This window comes from Rattus rattus, chromosome 2 (genome assembly GCF_011064425.1).
Source record: "Rattus rattus isolate New Zealand chromosome 2, Rrattus_CSIRO_v1, whole genome shotgun sequence".
Taxonomy (NCBI): domain Eukaryota; kingdom Metazoa; phylum Chordata; class Mammalia; order Rodentia; family Muridae; genus Rattus; species Rattus rattus.
In genome coordinates, this window is record NC_046155.1 from 168152743 (window position 1) to 168169978 (window position 17236).

The 17236-nt window shown below is 42.8% G+C and overlaps 1 protein-coding gene across 3 annotated transcripts in view; it reads right to left on the reverse strand.

Moving 5' to 3' along the window:
• The window catches only part of LOC116892414 (zinc finger protein 780B-like), a 58045-nt gene that overhangs the window by 17386 nt on the left and 23423 nt on the right, over positions 1-17236 (reverse strand). Inside the window, exon 1 of one of the 3 annotated variants that reach the window (XM_032894093.1) lies at positions 268-337. The exons of the other annotated variants lie outside the window; for them this stretch is intronic. The gene's annotated coding sequence lies outside the window, so the exon portion shown is untranslated. Of the gene's footprint in view, positions 1-267; positions 338-17236 lie in introns of those variants that run through there. 3 annotated transcript variants of the gene reach the window in all.

Genomic DNA, 17236 nt, shown 5'->3' on the forward strand with positions numbered 1-17236 from the left:
GACCTCTCCTTACTGAAGCTTGGTCCTCTGCTTCGGTCCCGGTGATCAAGAAAAAAGAAAAAAAGAAAAGAAAAACGGTGCAGAAAGCGACAAGCACAGGAAACAACAATGCAGAGAGCTCAAGGCGTGTATACACAGACAGACAGACAGACAGACAGACAGACAGACACACACACACACACACACACACACTCTTACATACTCTTACATCCATCCACCCCACACCGCCCTCCACACCCACACCCAGCCCGATTGGTCCAGCCTTACTGTGTGGAGACCTAGACCAAACAGGTTTCTTCAAAGATCATAAATGTCAATTTCCGCGGTGCCCACGCACGACACCGGAATTGGATTCGTTACTTCCGGCGCGGTGGACCCTGGGAAATACAGTTCTCGCGACTGAACTCTAGGAAGCGCAGTACTAGAAGTTCTAGGAGATCCGGTCCTGCAACTTGGACCAACCCACTTGGGAGTGCGCTGGGTGGTTTCAGCAAAAGGGCGGAGGCTTTGAAAGTCCCTGGTTTGTGCTCAAAAGATACTTCCGGTTCTGTGCGTCACTGATTTTCTCTCCTGTGGAGGACAGAGGAGCCGAAGTTTTAAATTCAGACTAGGAAGTACAATCAGATCATGATGTAACTGACTTGATTATGTTTTGCCTGAATCCCACTGTCAGGGATACAACCTCGCTGTGCTCTGGTAGGGACTATGGTAAATTTGAAAAGACTAAACTAAAGAATTGGTTAGATTAACATGTCGGAAGTATACATCAGCGATTTCAGAAAGACATGTTCAGTGTCCCTGTTAATTTAGATAGGAAAACGTTACTGAGGAACACATCGGTATGTATCAACAGAACTGTGTCCAAGAGACAGTCATTTACCCCATCTTGAAGGATAAATGAGTAGGGCATAAAGGCATTCTAAGCACACAAGTAGGTTTCGTTTGTGTAGGAAACCATTATTTTTGTTGTAACATGACACTATTAAGCTTCCAAAATCACTTGTGTTTTTTCTTATATTTACACACAACTTCTTTTTCATCCCAGAGCATGATACAAAACAAATTTCAAGATAATAGACTTTCCTACTAAGACCATTAATCATATTAAATGTATTTATTGTAAATGGTCCAAACGCTAAAGTATAGGTTGTCCGATGAGGTTTGAAAACAAGTCAGATCCAACCATGCATTAACTAGTAAAATATGTTTAAGTTAAATACACTAGCAGATTAAAAGGGACCATCCTCACAATAATCAAAAGAAGAGTCAAGTTGAGTTGATAATTGAGGCAGACTGGGACACACAACAAGTGACAATAAACTTGGCTGGGGGTGGTAGCACAGGCCTTTTAATCCCAGCAATGGGGAGGCACAGCCCGCTGCATGTCTGTGAGACTGAAGCCAGCTAGGACTATATAATAGAACCCTGTCTGAGAAGTAATATATACTCCGAGCATACTCCTAATAGCATATTTCAAACATGAAGACGGGAAACGCCTTCTAGAACAATGAGGAATGACAGCCAAATCCACAGTCACAAACAAATGTTTTTAATCTCAATAACAGAACAAACCAGGAACAGCAGCAGCGCCTACTCAAATTGCACAGCGTGTCAACCGTGAAAGCTGTCAGATTCAAAATGGAGACCATTAACCTTTAATGGCATCAGGCTGCCTTAAATGAAGTGTATCTCTGTACACACACACACACACACACACACACACACACACACACACACACACACAGAGCAGAAATGCCTGGAGATGCTTCCTTTTTTTAATTGCTTTTTTTTTCAGTGAAACTAATACTTTCATATATTTTCTACTGAACTTTTAAAAATTAAGGACTGCATCTATTTTTAAGATATTTCACGGTCTGACTACTAGAGACTGTAGGCAAGGAGTCCCTCTCCACACCCAGATGACTGCTTTTCGTTTTGTTTCATTCCCAATCTAATGACTATTAAGTAATCAATGGCCTCTGGTAATCAATGAGCCTGGGTTGCTGCCCTTTATCCCCACCAATGCCAAAAATTCTTTAAATCCCACGAGGCTCTGGATGACTTGTGACAATGCCATTTACTGAGTGAGAGCTGTTCATTCCCTTCTTTATCTTCTTCTTCCTAGTTTTCATGTGCGTGTAGTGTGCCTATTTGCATGTGTGTGGGAAGTGGTGTACATGCAGACACACACAAGCAAATAAGGTTTTATGACCAATAAGACAGAAACAAAAATGCCAAAGCGACACAAAATGAAGCAAGAGGTCAACAAAAATATCACTGAGTTTATTTTGTGTTAGCCAATTATTTCTGGAGACTGCACTGGAGAAAACTGTATTCTGTGTGAGTTCTTACTTATACACAATGAAAGAACAACCTATTTAGCTGGATATGAAGGAACCTGCAATCCCAGCATTCCAGAGCTGGAAAGTTTGAGGCGAGAGACCCAGGAGTTCGAGATCAGCCTGAGCTACAGAAAAAGACCTTTTGAAAAGCCAGCAAGCCAGCAAGCAAGAAACATAGAAAGTTAGAAAGAGGAAGAAACAGAAGGGGCTGGAGAGATGGCTCAGCATTTCAGAGTGGGCACTGCTCCTACAGAGGACCCCAGGTCAGTTCCTAGCACTCATATTGAATGGCTCTCGCTTCCTGTCACTTCACCTCCTGGAGATCCGATGCCGTCTTCTGGAATCTGTGAGTACCTGCACTCATGCAGAGACCACACACATAAACACACACATAATCTAAATGTCCCTCCTGGGGGGTCGGTTTACCATCTACGTTCAGATGTTTCATTTGTCCAATTTTCATGCAAAGTATGGAGTAGTACAAGGGACCAGAATCACATAGATAGATGTTCCAAGTGATGGAGCGGACCATATTCAAGGCAACCTGCTGTGTGCTTCAAAGTCTGATATTCTCCAGAATATCTGATCACATTGTCAACCCCTAGATTGTGAACTGGAAAAATCTCGTGTTTGTGACTCAGCCCTAACACACACCTCTAATCCCAGAGCCAAATAAAGTCAACCCTAGGTCAAGAGGCAGAGCAACCAACCAGATGACAGGGAATGAACCTAAGAAGCCGGAAAGGAGGGTCATGGAGTAGAAGGGTATTTAAGACAGCGTGGAGAAGAATAAATGGCTTTTTCCTTCTGGGACTTTGACAGAGTAGGAAAGTCAGCTAGATGCTCTCTCTGGCTCTCGGAGCTAGCAGGCCTTCAACTCAGCGTCTGGCTCCTGAGTCTTCATGGGTAAATCGAGCGTTTGGGATTTTATTTTATTCTACTTTTAAGATGTATTTATTGTGAGTGCTCTATCTGCGTGTACACCTGCATGCCAGAAGAGGGCATCGGATCCCATTATAGATGACAGTGAGCCACCGTGTGGTTGCTGGGAATTAAAATCGAAAATCATCTCCCACAAAGGGATTTCTAATACTGAGTTATTCCCATTATGAGGGAAAAACAAAAATCAGTCAAACAAAAATCAAGCAAACAACAAGAAAACTCTAAGTCCTGGGGCAGCAATGCTAGCTCATGCTGCAGCAGCCAAGCCACGCCCATCAATCAGTCTTTGGAATTCGGGTGCTGTGCTACACCTGATGAGTCCTGGGCAGAAAGAGCTGACAGGCAGCTCCAAGCCCGAGCACTCTGAGTGCCAGCTGCCATTAATCTTTTTCTACCCATAAAGCCTTTCTTCTTCCTCTATTCCTACAGCAAAGAGATTTTCTCTTCCTTTACTTTTTGATTCTAGAGGTTTTCTATTTCCAGGCCTTGAGTAAACATTTCCTCTACTTCTACTGAGGGGGGGGAAATCCCTTTTTTCTTTTTTAATTCTTTGTCTCAGGACCCTTCCTATTTATATCTGTAATATTTGCTATAATGGACAGTTAATGCTTTTCCTTTCACTTTAGTATTTTAGTAGCTGTACATAGTACTACTCCCGAGACGGGAATCCCACACGTCCCTGACAAATTCTGGAGTCTTGCTTACCCTGTGAGCGCACATTATTTCCAGTCCTGGACTTTCCCGATCTCTCTTTTCTCTGAGCCTCACAATGTTGGGCACCAAAGGTAGGAGTTCTGCGTTACCATGGATGGTTGATTGAAGGGACAGGGACACTGCAGGGTGAATTCAGGCTTCTGAGCAACAGGGTGGATTAGTAGTCTCTAAAGGAATGAACTCCAAACTGCTTCTTAGAGGCCTCTTTATTGCACAAACGGCATTTTTACCAAGTATCGAAACCTCGTTTCTCATCTAGAGCTGATCTTGAAAGAACAATTACCTAAGCAATTGAAATTTGCAGTCCCAGGAGACTTCTTGGTTTGCCAGGTGTGTCCGAGGGCTAAGTTATGCAAAGGCTCTGAGAATCCTTCAGGAAGAGCAACTCTGTAGACCTCAGATAACAATCACTGACTATTTGCCAAACTGGACTTAATTCACGCCAGATATAAGGGTTCTGCTAAAATTCAGCTACAGGCAGGAGAGAAGACCACTCAGACACAGTGCATAAGCAACTGCAGATCTTTATCCCAGCTCCCCAAGCACTTAGGCAAAACTCACATCCTGTTATTCTGCCGAGCAGCTGCAGGGGCAGCTTTAACCCAAGCAGGCCCTTTGACAGGAGCTAAGATAACTGATAGCTAGAGGGGGAGGTTTTAACACACAGGCCATTTAACAGGAGCCAGGATAAATTATCAGAGGCAATTTGACCTCCAGTTCTTAGAGAGTTGTGCAACTTTCCACAAGATTCTCCATTAAAAAAAAAAAATCAAATTCTAATCAAACCCGAAGTGGCCTCAGCAAGCATAAGAGATGGAGGATCCTGTGGACTTTCTTCTGTCACGAATGTATAGTTCATCTTCACGAGTGAGCAGAGGACATAAATAATAGGATGCTACCTTTTTAAAGTTTTACAAATTTCCTGCTGTTAGAAAGTACTTATTCAGGGCTGGAGAGATGGCTCAGGGTTAAGAGCACTGGCTGCTCTTCCAGAAATCCTGAGTTCAAATCCCAGCAACCACATGGTGGCTCACAACCATCTGTAATGGGATCCAATGCCCTCTTCAGGCGGGTGGGTGCATATGCAGCAGAGCACTCTTACATTAAATAAATTAAAAAAATTTTTAAAAAGTACTTATTCATCAATAACTGTGTTACCAAAAATCTCCACATAAATATGTAAGGAATGGACTCACAATTCAAATCCTTTCTTGTTCCTTTTTATCTATTAGAAACTGTATCAGTAAGGCTCTGGCAGAGTCTCTCAGAAGACGTCCATATCAGGCTCCTGTCAGCGAGCACTTCTTGGCATCAGCAATATTGTCTGGGTTTGGTGTCTGCAGATGGGATGGATCCCCAGGTGGGGCAGAGCACTCTTTGTCCCTGTCTTTCCTTTTTTTTTTTTTTTTTTTTTTTTTGTTCTTTTTTTTTTTTTGAGCTGGGGACCCGAACCCCAGGGCCTTACGCTCTACCACTGAGCTAAATCCCCAACCCCTGTCTTTCCTTTCAACAGGAGCAATTCTGGGTTAAAATTTTTGAGATGGGTGGATGGCCCCGTCCCTCAACCGGGGGCGGTGCCTAACATCCGTATATGGTTTCTACAGGTTCTCTCTCCCCTTTGTTGGGTATTTCAGCTAATGACATCCCTGTTGGGTCCTGGGAGCCTCTTGCTTGTCTATTAGGAAAAAAGCTCAGAATACCCACAATACAATTTACAGACCATATGAAGCTCAAGAAGAAGGAAGACCGAAATGTGGATGCTTCGATCCTACTTAGAAGGGGAAATAAAATAATCACCGGAGGTAGAGGGTGGGAGGGACTTGGGAGGAAAAGAAGAGGGGGAGGGTAAAGGGGGACAGGACCAGGTGTGGAGGAGATGAGGGAGAAGTACAGAGGATCAGGAAATTGAACAGCTGTTGTGTAGCAATGGGGGATGGGGAACCGGGGGTAGCCACCAGAAAGTCCCAGATGCCAGGAAAGCAAGAGGCTCCCAGGAACCTAAATTTTAAAGTGCAGACTAAGAAGTAAAATCAGATCGTGATTACACTTTGCCTGAGACCCACTAAGTAGGACTCCACCTCGCCGTGCTTTTGTAGGGACTATGATGAATTTGAAAATTACTCAACTATAGGATTGGTTGGTTTTAAATGTGGTAGTTTATTTACATCAGCGATTTCAGAGAGTCAGATGTTCTGACCCTTCCAAGGTTCAGTGTCCTTGTTATCTAGATAGGAAAACGTGAGTGAGGACCAGGAGGTAAATATCAGCAGAACTGTGCCCATTTTGAAGGGCGAATGACTAGCATGTGGAAGTATCTAGACAAACGTATGTCTTGTTTATGTAGGGAAAACGTACTTAGTGTAACATAATACTATTGAGCTTTCAAAACCACTTTTATTGTTCTTCATATTTACACATTTTTTTCCAGAACCTGAGAGAAAACAATCCTCAAGGTTAGTGATAATCCGACTAGGACCTTTAATCATATTAAATGCTTTGTAAATGATCTAAACACCTAAATTATAGACAGATTAAACTTGAAATAAATCGGGCTGGAGAGATGGCTCAGCGGTTAAGAGTACTAACTGCTCTTCTAGAGGTCCTGAGTTCAAATCCCAGCAACCACATGGTGGCTCACAACCATCTGTAATGGGATCTGATGCCCTCTTCTGGTGTGGCTGTAGACAGCTACAGTGTACTTATAATAAATAAATAAATCTTAAAAAAAAAGGGTTGGATTTAGCTCAGTGGTAGAGCGCTTGCCTAGGGCATAAGGCCCTGGGTTTGGTCCCCAGCTCCAAAAAAGAACCAAAAAAAAAAAAAAAAAAAAAAAAAAAAAAAAACTTGAAATAAGTCAACCCTGACCATGGGTTAGCTACAAAAAATATGTTAAAAATAAATGCTCTCCCAGCACCAGTGACCATCCTCACAATAGTCAAAAGAAAACTCAAGTCGATTATAAAATTCAGGTAGATTAATAAAGAGGGCACATCATCAAGTGACAATAAACTTGGCTGGATGTGGTAGCCTAGGCCTTTTCTCCCAGCACTGGGGAGGCACACCCCCCTGCACGTCTTGTGAGAAGAGGCCACGGAGGGCTACACAGTGAGACCCTGTCTAAGAACTAAAGTACACTCAGAGCTCACTTTTTTTTTTTTTTTTTTTTTTGGTTCTTTTTTTTCGGAGCTGGGGACCGAACCCAGGGCCTTGCGCTTCCTAGGTAAGCGCTCTACCACTGAGCTAAATCCCCAGCCCCCAGAGCTCACTTCTAACAGCACAACTTCAAACATGACCCGGAGGGGGTGGTGCGGGGAATGACAGCCCATCCATCACATACAAATGTTTTCATTTTGTTGTTACTGTTTTTCAAGACAGGATTTACTTTGTAGCCTAGGCATTCCCGGAACTCCCTCTGTTCACCCTGAACTCAGATATATACCTGCGTCCCAAGTGGGGAGATTAAAGAAAGGCATGTGCCAAACATCTTCGCTATTAATAATTGATAGAACAAGACCTGAAAAGCGACAGAGCACAGTTGATTAGGACAGCTCATCAACTATGAGGGCAGTCAAAGTAAAAATGGAGACACTTAAATGTTGATAAAATGAAGGGAGCTTGAAGGCAGGGCTTTCTTGTACACATACCTCTGGCAAAAATGCCTATTACCTGGAAATGCTTCTATTAAATGCTTCTTTAAAGACCACGTCTGATTTATGATATTCCATGGGCTGATTACTAAAATAGACACTGTAGGTAGGTGCTCTCTAATGATTTGAATAGGTTAGCCCCCCCCCCATAGACTCATTTAAATGCTTGGTCCATAGGAATGGGGAGCTATTAGCAGGTGTGGCCTTGTTGGAGTGGGTGTGGCCTTGTTGGAGTGGGTGTGGCCTTGTTGGAGGAGGCGTGCCCTCATAGGAGGATGGATGTCACTCATCCAAAAGAGGGTGGGTGTAAAGTGAGGATCCATCAGGAAGGTGGAAGGGAATGGGGAAACTTCTCAGCACAGGGCTACTGACACCTTTAGAAGCAGGAGAGTAGAATATTTGAAAAAAGATACAGATGCATCTCTTTGTAACGCAGGGATCATCTGTATGGTCCAATCATGGGGGAAAATAAAGGAGAAAGCTTCCTCGGGTGTGTTAGATTTAGTCACCATGGATTTCTGAATTCGTCATAGCAGGATAGAATGGAGACAGGAAAGAAAGGAAAAAGAGGGCATGGCAAAAGGATGATGACCGTCATCCTGTAGTCTGACATGTAATCTGAACATTTTAACTGCCACAGTCTGCACAGTATAAGTATAGGGGGCAACAGAAGTGTAGGAATGACAGACACACACCACAAAAAGCTGGGGTCTGATGGGCCAGATCATCAGGTGAAGAAGCAGCAACAGCGTCCCAGAAAAGTGTGGGGGGTCCACCAGCGAAGACTACTTGGATAGAGGTTTAAGTGAGCCCACAGTCTGTACGAGCACCCACTGACCACAGTTGGGGTTCAAGATCACATTGTAGCCCACAGCCTTTCTGAGGGTGAACTTCTTTTTTTTTGTTTTTTGTTTTTTTTTTAATATTTATTTATTATGTATACATCATACAGCTTTCTGCCTGCATGTATGCCTGCAGGTTAGAAGAGGGCATCAGATCTGAATATAGATGGTTGTAAGCTACCATGTGGTTGCTGGGAATTGAACTCAGGACCTCTGGAAGAGCAGACAGTGCTCCTAACCTCTGAGCCATCTCTCCAGCCCTAGGCTTGAGGGTGAACTTCTAAGCGCCAAACCTATATACTGGGTTGGGACACTTCAGTTAACAAGAACAGTTAGCCAGAAGTGAAACGAGAGAACCCAAAGAGCAAAGGTAGTGTATTTAGAGACTTTCCCAGAACTAAGGACTTTGACAAATACTTAGTTTTCAAGTGGCAGGTGATACCATCCATGTGCAGTTTTATGGCCTGAATGGTACTTCTATCATGGAGTCTGTTGTGATAAGACCTAAAGGCCCACTAAGGTCATGTTAAATTCTGCCTGGTCTTTTTGAATAAGAAAATGTGTGAACTCATCCTGCTCTAAAGAGATATAATTGGTCCTAAGGACTATTAATGTGAATGAACTAATCTCTATTTTACATAATTGGCCATACAGTGTAAGACTCAAAACCCCACAGTTAACCTAATTAGAATTAGAAATGCAAGCCCAGTCAGTGCTGATAGCAGTTAGCCAGGATCAAGAAAGAAGAGACTGGTGCCAATTATGTGAATTATATCTTATAATTTTCTTCTAACCATACAAGATTTTTTTAACGATGCTTTATAGGTTGGTATAGAAACAACAGGTTTCTCCTAAAGTAATAGTCTCCCTTGTTTTGTGAGAAATAAGTCTAAGTCTCTCTACCTTTGTAGAACAACTTACATAAGGGGGTTTAACAGTTGTTTCTGTTCAGAAATGGAATTTTTAACAATTCTAGGTTATTAACATTTAGTTTAATGTAATTTCTTAAAGTTTGTATCTCCCATGATAAAGGTCTTTGGAAGTTAAGCCAGCTATGCCCACTCTAGCCAGGAATGGGATGAGGTCAAACAAGAACTCTCCTTTTCTTTGGGATCTTGGTTCCATATTGTAATGTATTTTCCCTTCTTCCCTATTATATGGGTATACATGAGACAGAATGTGTACTAAGACACATGAAAGGTGGTTCACAACTTATAAGCATCAGATGAGGCACATTTAATCAAGTCATAGTACTCGCCCCTGAGGAGTCTCAGGAGCTCAGTAATATAGCTGAGGCCCTGGTGAGTTAACCCACAAGGCAGGATAGCAGGCATCAGAGTGCAGGTAACTGCCTTGATTAAAGGTTTTAGATAGTAGACAAATTCCATCCCCTTGTGAGTTATCTGCAGGGAAGCATGGATGTGGCCTGGTCTACCTGACTTGAGAGGGTTGTCTCATAGGTTTTTCAGGTTACAATCAGTGAGGAACTGTGTGCCTTTCAGCTCCTGAGAGACCAATGTCTTGAGAGACCTCAGTCAGAGAAGCATTCACAATGATTTGGGGCTTTTTCTGTATGTTTTCTTGAGAGTCAAGGAAGCAGGGAAGCTTGACACAACATTGGTCTGAGACACTGATCTTGTGGACCCTATAAAGTTTGCAAACGTCATTGTGTTCTTGCTAGTACAACTGTGTTGATCATGGCAATCACCACTCTATTTTTTTCTCATAAGAATATAAAAAGTCTGATTCCTCTCAGCAAAATTGACAGTCTTAGTCATGATGTGTAACCAAGCCAGTTCAGTCAGTCAACAGGGTCTCAAGGGAGGGAGGGAGGATTGAAAAAGAAAAACAATTAGACAAAATTATACCATGACGCCAGCCAGCACTGGGGCCAAGCAGCTTTATTCTTTCCCAGTCTGTTTTTATATCATTCTAGGTACATCCAAAAAACATGGTCAGCTCTTAGACCAAAGACAAAGTAATCAGGCGAAGACGTTAACAAGGGGATCATACAAGATAGTAAGTAATTAAGGAAAGTGGTGAGCAAAGAGATCACTTAAGGTAGTTATTCAACAAAGTCCCATGGTCACTGCTTCTGATATTCTTACCTGAGCCTACCTCCTTGTCCAAGCCCAGTGACAAATGCCAAATTTCTAGAAGTGGCGCCAAAAGCTCTCAACAGATGTGTGTTGTAGAAAGGGGGCCAATATGTTGCAGAAAAATTTTTATCCAGTCCAGGTTTTCTACCCTGGCTTGATCATTCAGTTCCCAGATAAAAAACACACACAACATATTACAATAAACCTAAACGGTGCAACAGCCGGGCAGATGTCTACCCTCTATGCCATTAAATCTACTTTCCCATCAATAACCCCAAGCTTTATTACTATGTTTTATCTGGGCTCCTCTTAACTCCAATTGGCCAGCCCTCGGGACCATGTTTTCTTGTCTTCTCCTCCCCATAATCTCTGACCCCACCGCACCCCCAAGCCTGGGAACCCTAAAGTCCACCTATGTCTCTCCTGCTCAGCTAGTGGCTGTCGAAATCTTAATTGACCAATCAGAAATAACTTGGTGGCAAGGTCACGGAGCATCACTTGGGTCTCTGTGTGGACTCTCTCTGGGGCAACCAGGTCTTGAGGAACCAGTATTAACATTAGAATACAAGTATCATCAGGCCACCCATGACAGATGTGGTCCCTCCAACCTGGTTTAACTCCTTAGGGTCATATCAGGTGACTTTGGCCCATTGAGGGTGGGCACTTACAGTCATCTAATGTTAAATTGGGCTGACCAGGCATAGTGAGGCTTGTCAGTTAAGCAGTTGATGGTCTAGTTAGTTCCTATCCCTATGTGGTATGGGGATCAGGGGTCTAAGCATTGCCAGTGATCCTGGCTGATTTCTAGCTGAGAATGATTACCTAAGAGGTAGATCTTTCCAAGAGTGGAAAATGGGAACGAGGATCCTTCAGGATCCTGAACAGTGGGAAGTAGGACCGTGACTCAGGTATGTTACGTCAGATAGTTTCTTTAGATGGGTGAATTGGCTAGAATTTTGATATATGTAGGGCTTTGTTAGGACCCAAAGGTCTGAGACCAAGAAGAGACGGCAGTTTAGTCTCTCCAGTTGGTAAGTCTATCCCAAGGGCCCCTTCCTATGTCATAGAGTCTCAGTGCCCAGGTTTTCTGTATTTTCCTCAGGAGTAAGAAACCCTCTTTCTCTATAGTTAATATTGTGTATATGCATAGTAGTAAAGGTATAGTAACTGTTTATCTATATGGTGATGAACTTGCCTTTTCCTCAGCTGACAGTCTTGGTCAGATCTATTAGTTCTGCTGTCTGGGCTGAGGTACCCAGCCCTAAAGCTTGGGCCCTCCTTCATTTCATTCAGGTTAACTACTGCAGCCACATGTGCCTGGTTTCACCTTCATTAACCTGCTCCTATCCATGTAGAGCACTGCATTGAGCTCTTTCATGGAGATGTCATCTCAAGACAGTTATAGATGACCACCTACAGGGTATCATCAGGAAAGTGTGCAGCAAGATTGTTGATCATAGATTTCTCAAGCTGGTCGTGAGAGTGGCTCAAGAGCAGAGAGCAGGGGTCATGCAATTATTAGATAGAATTCTGGTGTTCCTTGGAGGAAGGAGTCAATATGTTAGGGTTCTGTGAATATAAGATCCTGTCTCTATCTTTTTTTTCCCATCAGACTAGCAAAAGCTGCCACAGCTCTTAAACAGATGAGTCTTCCTTTAATTACCATTAGGACAGGTATGTCACAGGCCATTTTTGTGGCCTCAGTGTTTGAGTTTAAGCCTCCTCTGTAATGCCTTTTGTTCCATGAATAAACAGATGCAAAGGTTTTGAAATGTCTGGAAGTGCTAGGGCTGGAGTCAAAGCTTGTTTTAAAGCCTCAAATGCCTTTAATTAGTTTCTGTCCAAATAAGGGGTCCAGTACCCTCATTTCTGTTGGTGTAGAGAGGATTTGCTATTTGAAGAACACTGGTATTCAGAGGCAGCAATACCTAGTTGCCTGGGAGCTCCTGAACCTGTCTCCTAGTCTTTGGATTTGGGATCTGAAGGAGGGCAGAAATCCTACTCTGAGATAGGCTCCTTTTTACTCTCCGCATTAGGTACCCTCTGATGTAGAAAGTGGGGCTTTCAAATGAAACAACATTTTAAAACCCCTGGTCTATAACTCTTACAGCAGTCCCTCAGTGGGACTATAATCCATTTAGTTTTAATCTATTTTATAATAGATTGTTTGTTTATAGTCTATTTTAGTTTTGGAGGCTAGGATGAGGTCATCTATATATTGTAACAGTCCCAGGGAATATCTGATGTAAGGATGAGAGGTCAACATCGAGTGTTTCATCAAACATAGTTGGAATTTTTTTAAATTCTCACGGCAACATGGTCCAAGTAAGTTGCCCTCTCTAACCTCCCTTGGATCTGTCTATTTTAAAACAAATAAGAGTTGAGTCACCTTTGCCAATGAGAGGTTGAAGAATGCATCTTTCAGATCCAAACAATATACACCTCTTTTTCTGGAGGAATTAGACTCATGAAAGCCTATGGGTTTGAGACCATTGGGTGATCACTATTCTCTTGTTCATTTTCCTCAGATTTTGGATGAGTCTATGATCAGAGGTCTCAGGTTTCTTCACAGGAAGAAGAGGCATATTCTAAGTCTGTTTCTCTAAACCAGGCAATATGGACTGTAATTCCCTTTTTGTTTGTTTGTTTGTTTGTTTTTGTTTAGGGCAATGGTATAATTTTTTTTAATCTGGTAGATAGTAGAAATTTGTTAAATTTGGTGGTAGGCCAGTCCTACGGAATCAGTATCTCCCTAGGACTCACCCCCCAGGAATCTTTGTGGTCAATCTGAAAGATAGTCCATTGTATCTTTTGATTGGGGCAAGACTTTCAACTAGGAGATGTTCTTCTGAGAGAGGGCAAAACACCAATATTTTTTTGGGATATCTGAGGTCTAAGTGTCTCATCAATTAAGAAGGTGATTGTGGCTTTCAGTTTATGCAAAGGGTCTTTTCTCTCAGTGTTGTTTTTGTTGTTGTTTTTGAATACCTTCTGAGCTACCTCCAGGAACTGGGAACTATTTATCCCTTGAACTCTGTCTAATCATATAACCTTTTTTCTAATACCTGGGGTTGCTAGGTGGCAAGGCAGTCTTTTTAGCAGCTGAGCTTTAATCCTTCTGAAAAGAGCCTAGAGAAGATTGCCTCCTTGGTCAGTGTAGGACAGAAAGGAAAATCTTTTCTATCCTGCCTGCATTATCTGGCAATCCTTCTACCCAAGCAGTTTCTCTTCTCTTTGCAGAGAACAGTGGGTTTTAAGTTTTCCAATTCCATAGGTCACTGATTGAAAAGAAGACATGAAACATGAAAGAGGAAGGAGGGAATGTTTTTTTCTTTCTCCATCCAATGGGTGCAACAGGTGGCTTACAGCAAGTAGGGAGGAACCAAAGAGAGACTGTTCCTCCCTCCCTGTGTGCAATTCACTTAGGGTGGGTGGGGACCCTTCTGTGCCTCCATACAGAAAACAGGGCTGATCAGGGCAAAGGGCAGGAGTCAAGCAATGAACAAGCAAGTGCTCCAGGACCCTGGAGGGCTGAGAGAACTGGGGCAAGGGGAGGGGTACTTTGCGTTGGTTGGTTGGTTGGTTGGTTGGTTGGTTGGTTTTCTGGAAGACCTGGTGGAGCCTAAAGTGTTTGGGTTGCCCAACAGGAGAGTACAGAACCTAAGCTGGAGTGAGATGTCTCCCACCAGAGAAAGCCAACTACTAGTCATTATAAGGAAACTGTTCAAGGTGGCTGGGTTGCATATTGTAGGAGTGGACCATCACTGGGCCACTTGACTCCAAAAGATGGCCAAATGATTTCAAAGAAGATCCAGAGCTTTTCCATACAAGAAACAGACATGATACTGATCCTGCAAAACTCTTCTTTGGGCCAACTAGCTCAACAGCTGCCATTGCAGTCATCATCACCATAGCAACAGCAGCAGCAGCCACTGCTGCAGACAGACTGTACTGAAGGGACTAAGGGTGTGGCCCTGCATGTTAGACTGAGGGAAGTAATTCCTGGGCAGCAGTTGATGGCTACAGGAAGGATCACTCCCTCTTTCATTTTAGATATTTCTCCAATCAACAGAACTGACAGAAACACATAGGGAGATTCTCACCTAGACACACAAAGTAAAGACAACCAGTTGCCATACACCTGAATATTCATACACCTGAACAGACTAGACACTGGCTCAAGACAATGGGTGATTGACCACATCTGGCCTTTCCTTTGTGTCCTAAACAGAAGGTGCCTTAACTGGACTTATCTTTGGAGGTGACAGGACCAAGCAGTTTATTTCCTTTGGGAGTAGAGGCCTCAGACTCTTCCCAAGCGTTAGGCAGTGATTGATCAAGGGGAGTCCTGGGGACTGGAAGTCTTCAGGTTGCATACTATGTCAACACCACGCTCCTCCCTGAGAGCCTCCAAAGCCTCTGGTATCTTGAGGTTTGGTCTCGCGTGATCTTAGTGGAACCTCGTAAAGTGTTGTGACATATCCACCAGAGACTACTTGGAGGCAGGTTTGAGCCAATAGAAAGTCTTTATTAACTGGCCAGCAACTAGACTGATGGCCTGGATCTTAGTGGATCCCCAAGCCCTTCTCAGTGTGAGCTTTTAAGCACCAAAACTATATCCTGGGTCCCAAAGGGTGAAGAGATTCCTCTGGCTACTGGTGGCATTGGGTTGTATCTCCCTGCTACTGCTGACAAAATAAGTCATTTAAACTTACAGAAACTTTAGAAAACTGTTTGTTGCTTTTTAATACCTTTAACCCAGATTATTGAAATACTAAGCGATTTCAAAGGACTCTAGAATTGCAAAAATACTTCCCATTGGACAGCCATACAGCAGAACCTTAGAGAAATAAATTGAATCAGTTCCAGATAGCCATAGCCAATTATTAAATATCACCATTTTTGTAACTATATAAGCAGAGTGCACTGCATATGGAGAGAGGGCTGGGAAAATGAGTACTCATTGGTGAGCCCAAGGTGATTGCTTTCACTTTGATGAACATAACTAAAATAGAAACCTAGACACGATAGCTTGTGCAAAAGATTCACTGACATGGAATGTGGTCATGAGAATGGAATACACAAGTCCCTCCCACCCAACACCTGATGAGCACACATGGAGAACAGTTGGGCTGTCTTTGGGCTACTCTGAGTTCTATGGAATATCAACTTTCTGGCCATGCCTCTCATTGAATGGCTCTTAGAAAACAGGAACCCTGACTCGAGTTACTCTGTTGTAAGGCACTGTGAAACACACACACACACACACACACACACACACACACACACACACACACACACACACACACACACAAAAAACCAGACTCTACATCTAACACAAGTGTACGACCACCTAGCTATGGATAATTTATTTGTACCAATAACGACATCTGAAAATCTACCAAACTAAGTTGGACACATGAACTTACCAGTTGTGGAAGATGGTACCACCCCACCTTGGACCTTAAAAGGACAATCCCAAGACCAAAATGTGGTAGACATACTGAGTAGTCACCTTGTCACATGAGCTTCATTCTCAGGAAAATTACAATGAAACCACCTGCCTCTATCACCAGACTGGTCCTTGAGTGCAGTTTCTCCTGTCCTTGACACTCAGATCACTACAAACTGACCCTCAGATGACCTGCCATCTGGACTCTGCTCCTGAAAAATACCTGCGGTAACATTTTTTTTTTTTTTTCAGAGCTGGGGACCGAACCCAGGGCCTTGCCCTTGCTAGGCAAGTGCTCTACCACTGAGCTAAATCCCCAACCACATTTTTTCTGGTCTCTCCAGACTCTTCCAAAGGCCTCTATCAGCTGTGTCTGGACTTTGGATGGCCTCTTTGAATCCTGAAACCTCTTTAACCCTTTTTGAGCCATTTTGTAATCTGCACATTTGTATATTACTGTGTGTATGCTAGAGTGCAGTGGAAGACTTCCTATTGGTAATTAAGATCAGAGTAAAAAGGGAAAATGTGGTGGCATGTGCCTTTAATCTCAGCACTTAAGAGGCAGAGACATTTGGATCTCTGTGAGTTCAAGGTCACCTGGTCTACAAAGAGAGTTCCAAGACACCAAGGGATAGACAAAAACCAAACAAAACCCCAAAAAATCAAAAAATTAAAAATATTGGACTAGGGCTGGAAAAATGGCTCAGTGGTTAAGAGCACTAACTGTTCTTCTAGAGATCCTGAGTTCAAATCCCAGCAACCACATGGTGGTTCACAACATCTGTAATGGGATCTGATGCCCTCTTCTGGTGTGTCTGAAGACAGCAGCAGTGTACTTATATATAATCAATAAGTCTTTTTTAAAAAATGGACTAAAACCTATGGTCAACAACTCATTAGCAAGCAAAGTTGGGATTACATGACAAAGTACTCAGCATGACACAAGGTTGTAAATTTATTGTCGATTCAATAACTGACATTGTACAAACACATGGGTCCATATCTTTCCATTTTACCACACAGTATCCTGTAACATACATGTAATGTGTTCATCTGTGCTTCTACATAACACAAGCATGAGACCATCCATATCTTGTAGGGTGACATATCTTCTAGTTGTTGTTGGGAGTTTATTTTCTCTGGCTGGGTTGTTTGGGGGTTGGGTTTAGTTTTTGTTGTTGTTTTTGTTTTGTTTTTT